This window comes from Oryx dammah, unplaced genomic scaffold (assembly GCF_014754425.2).
Source record: "Oryx dammah isolate SB20612 unplaced genomic scaffold, SCBI_Odam_1.1 HiC_scaffold_9, whole genome shotgun sequence".
NCBI classification, from domain to species: Eukaryota; Metazoa; Chordata; class Mammalia; order Artiodactyla; family Bovidae; genus Oryx; species Oryx dammah.
This window is the reverse complement of record NW_024070193.1, coordinates 39,089,046-39,096,824: the sequence shown is the minus strand read 5'-3', so window position 1 is coordinate 39,096,824 and position 7,779 is coordinate 39,089,046. Positions and strand designations below refer to the sequence as shown.

The following is a 7,779-nucleotide window of genomic DNA, read 5'->3' as shown; positions in this document are numbered from 1 at the left end:
GTCTGTGGGATTTCCTGTCTGTGGGATTTCCTGTCTGTGGGATTTCCCAGGCAAGAATATTGGAGTGGGTTGCCATGCCCTCCTGCAAAGGATCTTCCCAACTCATGGATTAAACCCACGTCTCATTATGATTCCTGCATCGGCAGGTGGGTTCTTTACCACTAGCACTGCTAATACCAAGACAGCTACTCTGCAGCAATCTCCTTTACAAAGACAATTCCTGAGAATTAAAATGTCCTCAAATCCACAACTTCTATTAGGAGCCTGAAAACCTTCATTCCTGAAGAAAATTCACTTCAAAAAGTCTCTAATTACTATTTTGTATATTCATCATAATTTTCATCATAACTTGCATTAACAGCACATTAGTAATGGTTTTACACATCTACTGGGTTGGTCAAAAAGTTCGTTCAGGGTCTTGTACCATTACCATCTTATGGAAAAACTTAAAAGAACAAATTTTGTGCCAACACAGTATCTCCTAAGAACTGCTGAAGAAAACTCAACTTGTTTGTAGAACAATTTGACAGTGAGCACCCTAGTCAACCACTGGGCAACCCCACGTCACAGTGCAGCATTTTCACTCAGTCAGAAATTCTGATGATATAACAACAATGTGAAAAAAGGGCTCCCAAAGAAATCTGTGCTGGAGAGCTTTAGCGTATACACAATTTGCTAACTTGTCAAGTCATTAATGTCTAGATGTATTTCTCCCATGAACATCAAGAGTCCACTATACATCTATAAAATACACTTGTATCTTTACATTAAAAAAAGATTAACCTACATAATCTACACATGTGGGATCAAGCAGATTTTAAAGTCAGAAGCGTGAGGGTCGGGGGGGATTAGCATCAGTTCAGTTCACTTCAGTCACATCCAACTCTTTGCGACCCCATGGACTGCACCACACCAGGGCTCCCTGTCCATCAGCCAATTCCAGAGCTGGCTCAAACTCATGTCCATCAAGTCAGTGATGCCATCCAACCTTCTCATCCTCTGTCATCCCCTTCTCCTTCTGCCTTCAATCCTCCCCAGCATCAGGGTCTTTGCCAATGCATCAGCTCTTGCCATCAGGTGGCCAAAGTATTGAAGCTTCAGCTTCAGGATCAGTCCTTCCAATGAATATTCAGGACTGATTTCCTTTAGGATGGACTGGTTGGATCTCCTTGCAGTCCAAGGGACTCTCAAGCATCTTCTCCAACACCACAGCTCAAAAGCATCAGTTCTCTGGTGCTCAGCTTTCTTTATGGTCCAACTCTCACATTCATACATGACTACTGAAAAAACTATAGCTTTGACTAGACGAACCTTTGTTGGCAAAGTAATGTCTCTGTTTTTTAATATGCTGTCTAGGTTGGTCATAGCTTTTCTTCCAAGGAGCAAGTGTCTTTTAATTTCATGGCTGCAGTCACTATCTGAGGTAATTTTGGAACCCAAGAAACTAAAGTCTGTCACTGTTTCCATTGTTTCCCCATCTATTTGCCACGAAGTGATGGGACCAGATGCCATGATCTTCATTTTTTTTGAAACCAGCTTTTTCACTCTCCCATTTCATTTTCAAGAGGCTCTTCAGTTCCTCTTCACTTTCTGCCATAAGGGTGGTGTCATCTGCATATCTGAGGCTATTGATATTTCTCCCTGCAATCTTGATTCTAGCCTGTGCTTCATCCAACCCAGCATTTCACATGATGTACTCTGCACGTAAGTTAAATAAGCAGGGTGACAATATACAGCCCTGATGTACTCCTTTCCCAATTTGGAAGCAGTCTGTCGTTCCATGTTCAGTTCTAACTGTTGCTTCTTGACCTGCAAGGACTTCTGAGAGACAGGTAAGGTGGTCTGGTATTCCCATCTCTTGAAGAATTTTCCAAAGTTTGTTGTGATCCACACAGTCAAAGGCTTTGGCATAGTCAGTGAAGCAGATTTTTTTTTTTTTTTGGAACTCTCTCGCTTTTTCTATGATCCAACGGATGTTGGCAATTTGATCTCTGGTTCCTCTGCCTTTTCTAAATCCAGCTTGAACATTTGGAAGTTCTCAGTTCACGTACTACTGAAACCTAGCTTGGAGAATTCTGAGCATTAGTTTGCTAGCGTGTGAGATGAGTGTAACTGTGTGGCAGTTTGAGCATTCTTTGGCATTGCCTTTCTTTTTAGATTGGAATGAAAACGGACCTTTTCCAGTCCTGTGGCCTGCTGAGTTTTCCAAATTTGCTGGCATATTGAGTGCAGCATTTTCACAGCATCATCTTTTAGGATTTGAAATAGCTCAGCTGCAATTCCACATTTCAGGCCTTCATACTATCATACTGGTTAAGTCTCTAGACAATTCACCTACTTTTTTCATTTTTACCTTCCTTTTTAACAAATACCTTTTCATTAAGAAAGTGACAAGAAAAAAGAAATAGAAGGAATCCAAATTGGAAAGTAAAATTGTCATTGTTTCATATAACATGGTACTATATATAAAATAATCCTCAGTTCAGTTCAGTTCAGTCGCTCAGTCGTGTCCAACTCCTTGAGACCCCATGAATTGCACTGCAAGCACGCCAGGCCTCCCTGTCCACCACCATCTCCCGAAGTTCACTCAAACCCACGTCCATCGAGTCGGTGATGCCACCCAGCCTTCCCATCCTCTGTCGTCCCCTTCTCCTCCTGCCCCCAATCCCTCCCAGCATCAGAGTCTTTTCCAATGAGTCAACTCTTTGCATGAGGTGGCCAAAGTAGACATCACCAAAAAACTCATCAAGAATTCAGTAAAGGTGAAGGATACAAAGTTAATATACAGATATCTTTTGTGTTTTTACATACTAACAATGAACTATAACAAAGAAAGCAAGGAAAAAGAAAATCCCATTCACAATTGCATCAAAAAGAATAAAATATCTAGGAATAAGTCTGCCTAAGGAGGTAAAAGACCTTTACTCAGAAAACTATTAGACACTGATTAAAGAAATGGAATATTTGCTGTCCACCTAAAACTATCACAACAGTGTTAACTATCTACACCACAATACAAAACAAAAAGCTTAATTAAAGAAAAAAATTGAAGATGACACAAGATGGAAGAGGACATATCATGGTTGTGGATTGGAAGAGTAAATGTTAAAATAACTATACTACAGAAGATTATCTACATATTCAATGCAATCTCTATCAAAATACCAATGACATTTTTCACAGAATTAGAACAAATAATTCTAAAATCTATATGAAAACACAAAATACCCCAAGTAGCCAAAACAATCTTGAAATGAAGAACAAAGCTTGAGATGTCACACTATCTGATTTCAAGCTACTCTACAAAGCTACAGTAACCAAAACACTATGGTGCTGGCGCAAACATAGGCACATATATCAATCGACAGAACAGAGCACCCAGAAATGAACCCACACTTGAAACCAAGTCTCCCTAAAACCAAGTTCCCTTACCAAGTTTATCATTATTGTCTCTATCCAAAACCTTATTCCCTTTCATGTAAACTCTGACCTCAATTCTGTGCTAACTGAACACTAATCAACCAGAGTTGGATGACTAAAACTGCTATTGTTGATAATATCACTAATGTCCTAAAACTACTATCACACATATCATCACTAACATACAAACTCAGGTTGTTCTCCAGGGCAAGATGAGCTAACAGGCCCCCAAGCCATGGACCACTTGCCCAGATAATCATAAACCAGACTCCTAAATCTACAATTAAGTAATGTCACAGAAATGTCACATGACAATGATTAATCTCAGTCTCTTTGTTCTTCCTCCTTTAGAAATCAAAAAATAAAACCTAACTCAATACTGAGTAGAGTGGATCTGAGGCCTGCCTCCTACTCCCTTGCTTGGCATCCTGTAACATATCCTGACTTTGCTGCAAACTACCACTGTCAAGAGTTTGACTTTCTACACCATGGGTACATGTGCCCTAGGCAAGTAAGTAATTTCCTATATTTAAAAGTTTCTTTCCCTCTTTCGGTGAAGAATGGGTATTTAGGCAACTAAAATGAGAGACTTATTTTCCACTGTATGCCCTTCTGTGTGCACACATAGAGCCTGTTTCAAAAAAAAAGTATAAAACCAAAAATTTTTCCTTCAAATCCTGAAATAGACGTCCATGATTTAACTTAAAAGGGAGATTCCTAGGAACAACCAAAAGCTACAAAATCACTGAGTTAGGGAGGTAACAAGAGTCCCTCATCTTAAGGAAAACACTGGTGGAAATCACAATAAATATACAATCCACAAATGGTAAAATGAATTTTGAACTCTTTAAAACAAAATAAGAAAGTCAAGTCTTTATTGATCTATTGAAGATCTATTAGAGTAAACCAGAATCAAAAGAATAAAAAAAAAAAAAGTATTTTGAATGTAATTAAAAAGGCCCATCATAGAAAAGTAAAGCCAGATAACTGATTAATGATCATTTGAGAATAGTTTAAATTATCCCAGTGGCTGTAGATTTACTATAAGAAGTCTTGCTCATTTTCTCAGGTAATGGATGTTTATGTTAGTCTTCTGGTCATGGCTGTGACTCTGGAGAGAACCATACTGGGTTATTGCCCTGGTCCTACCACTTGCCTAGCTGTAGGTCCTTCTTGCATGTTCCTTACCTTTGCAATGTCCCTCTTTCTCCAAATGTAAAATGAAGATAACAAGTCTCTATCTCAAATTAAATAAATTACAATATATACACCATTCAGAACAACGCCTGCTTCAGGCACTGGTTACAGGTACAGTGGAAGCATTGAATATTTGTTACCATTAACAAACATCACACAGGGTCCATGAAATGTGATGTTAGAAAGTAGTTCACAGTGTTCTGGTTAAGTTTAGGTAAACACACTCCACCCTGGCTCTTTCACTGAATGTAACTGAAAATCATGGACTGAACACATGCAGCAGCTAACTGAGAACTCTGAAAGGAGGTGTAGCAGATAGATCAGACAAGGAAATCAGAACTCAAAACACAAGCAATCTGATGCTATTTCCTAGCCGCTTTTTCCTTCCCTCTCAATCTCCAAGAGCCTGGATCAAAGGCAGCCCAAATGTCAGAAATGTGTACCAAGCATGGACAGACAAAGCTCAAGGAGGAGGCTTCTGATTTTGGTGTGAGGACTGTATGGGTGCTTGTGCATGCGTGCGTGTGTTTCTGGGCGGGTGTGGGGGGGGGGGTGCGGAGGGTGAATAACAGGACAGAGAAAGAGGAAATCCTCTGGGTTTTTTCCTTTCTCCTGCCATAGTCCCCAGATAAATCAAGTCTGGAAGCCATGAGCACCTAACAACAGCTATGCCCAGGCAAGTACCTTGAGAGAAGGGAATCTTCTCTAACCAAAGGAACTGTGGTCCAAACAGTACTTGGGAGTGGGATGGACAGGGAGGTGGTAGGAGAAACAGAAGGAGAAATCCCTGTTGAGGTTTTGGGGCAGGGTCTTTATTCTGTCTTCTACCACTTAGTCCTTCAGACAGATTCAGTTGAGGGAAGGACATAACAAAGCAGGGAGACTGAACCCATCTACCCATCCATACCCCCCAACTTTCTGGCAGCGGGGGGTGGGGAGGGGGAGGGGGTTGGCGGTGGGAATGGGGGTGGAGTCAGGACAGTATCAGAGACTCATAAAGGAAAGGACTAGGTAAATGGACCCCATAAAGTTGTATACGAACTCCTGAGCTCATCCTCAAACTGTGATATGTGACTCTGACCCTGAACAACTTATCAAAAGCCTTGAGAGCTAAACTATGATGGAGACCACTAGCCAGATTTCCAGTTAATCCCCTCAGCAGTGTAAGGCAGGAATGATCCCAAAACTACTACTCCAAACTAGACTGACATTATAACCAAAGCCCACAGAAAAAGGCAAATTGGAGCCTGTGGCCTGAATCTGGGTCAACTGCCTGCTAAAACAAAATAACAAAAAACATTCTCCAAAGAATTTAAAAAAATCCCAGAGTCTCATTTCTAAGTACCTAGAATAAGTAAATATGTGAAGAATTAAGAAAAATTTCAACAAGCAAGGGAAAGAGACAATGAATAGATGCCAACATCAAGATGACCAATATATTGGAAATAACAATAGCTATCATAACCACACTCCAAGAAGGGTACATACTCTTGAAATGAATGGAATAGAAAGCTTCAGCAGGTAAACAAAAGCCATAATATAGAACCATATGGAAATCTTAGAAATGAAAAATACAATAACCAAAATTTTTAAAAAACTACTTCACTGGATGGGCTCATAGAAGAATGGAGGTAAAAGAGTAAACTCAATGAAGTTGAATATAGATTAAGAGAAATTAGCTGAACTAAGAAAAGATGGGGGGGTGGGGACGGGGAGTCAATAGAGTCTCAAGGATCTTTAAGATAATATAAAAATGTCTAACATTCATGTCACTGAAATCCCAGGATAAGAGAAAAAGAATGGTACCACACAAGACTTCAAATAGCCAATATCATCTTGAGAAAAAAGAACCATCATGCTTCCTGATTCCTAATTCTATTACAAACCTGAAGTAATCAAAACAGAATGGTATGCACATAAAAAGCCACAAAGATCAATGGAACAGAACAGACAACTAGGAGATAAACCCATGCATATACACTCAACAACTAATTTACAACAAAGGAGCTAAAGATATACAATAAGAAAGACTGATCAAAGAATGAAATGACCACCATCTTACATCATACCAAAAACATTAATTCAAAGTGCATTAAGGACTTTAACGTAAGACCTAAAACTGTAGCACTCCTGGAAGACACAGGTGGTAAACTCCCTGAAAGGTCTTGCTGACAATTTTTTAAAATTTAACATGAAAAGCAACAAATGCAAAAATAAGTGTGAACTATATCAAACTAACCATCAACAAAATGAAAAAGCAATGTAGCAAACAGGAGGAAATATGTACATATCATGTAACTGGTAAGGGGTTAATACTCAAAATATAAGAACTCATACAACTCAACAGCTAGCAAAAAAGCAACTGGTTAAAAAATGGACGGAAGATCTGAAGACATTTTTCCAAAGACATACAGACAGCCAATGGGCAGATGAAAAAGTGCTCAGTATCAGTAATCATCAAGGAAATGCAAATCAAAACTACAATAAGAAATCACCTCACACTTGTTAGAATGGCTATTATCAAAAAGACAACAAATAACAAGTGTTGGCAAGGATCTGGAGAAAAGGAAACTCTGCTTTTGGTGGTAATATAAATCCGCAGTATTGGCCACTTTGAAAAATGATATGGAGTTCCCTCGAAAAATTAAAAACAGAACTACCATATGACCCAGCAATTCCACTTCTGGGAACTTATCTGAAGAAAATGAAGACTTTAACTCAAGAAGATATATGTATCCCCATGTTCAGTGCAACATTATTTACAAAAGCCACGATATGAAAACAACCTAAATATCCAGCGACAAATGAGAAGATTTTTAAAATGTGAGACAGTTATATGCACATGTGTTGCACACACACACAATGGAACATTATTCACTCTTTAAAAAGAATGAGATCCTGCCATTTGGAACAGCACAGGTGGACAGCCAGAGTAACGCTAGGTGAAAAAAGCCAGACAGACAAATGCTACATGATCTCACTTATACGTGGACTCTAAAAACAAAACAGCAAAAAACATAAGCTTACAGATACAGAAGACAGACAAGTGGTGGCCAGAAATGGGTGAAAGGGTCAAAAGTCACAGAATTCCAATTATAAAATAAGTCATAGGGATATAATGTGCAGCATGGTGACAAAAGTTAATAGTACTGTATTCAATAT

At 39.1% G+C, this 7,779-nt stretch overlaps 1 protein-coding gene across 1 annotated transcript in view; it reads right to left on the bottom strand.

Moving 5' to 3' along the window:
* ARL8B (ADP ribosylation factor like GTPase 8B) overlaps positions 1-7,779 on the bottom strand; it is a 52,041-nt gene that overhangs the window by 22,119 nt on the left and 22,143 nt on the right. The window lies entirely within an intron of this gene.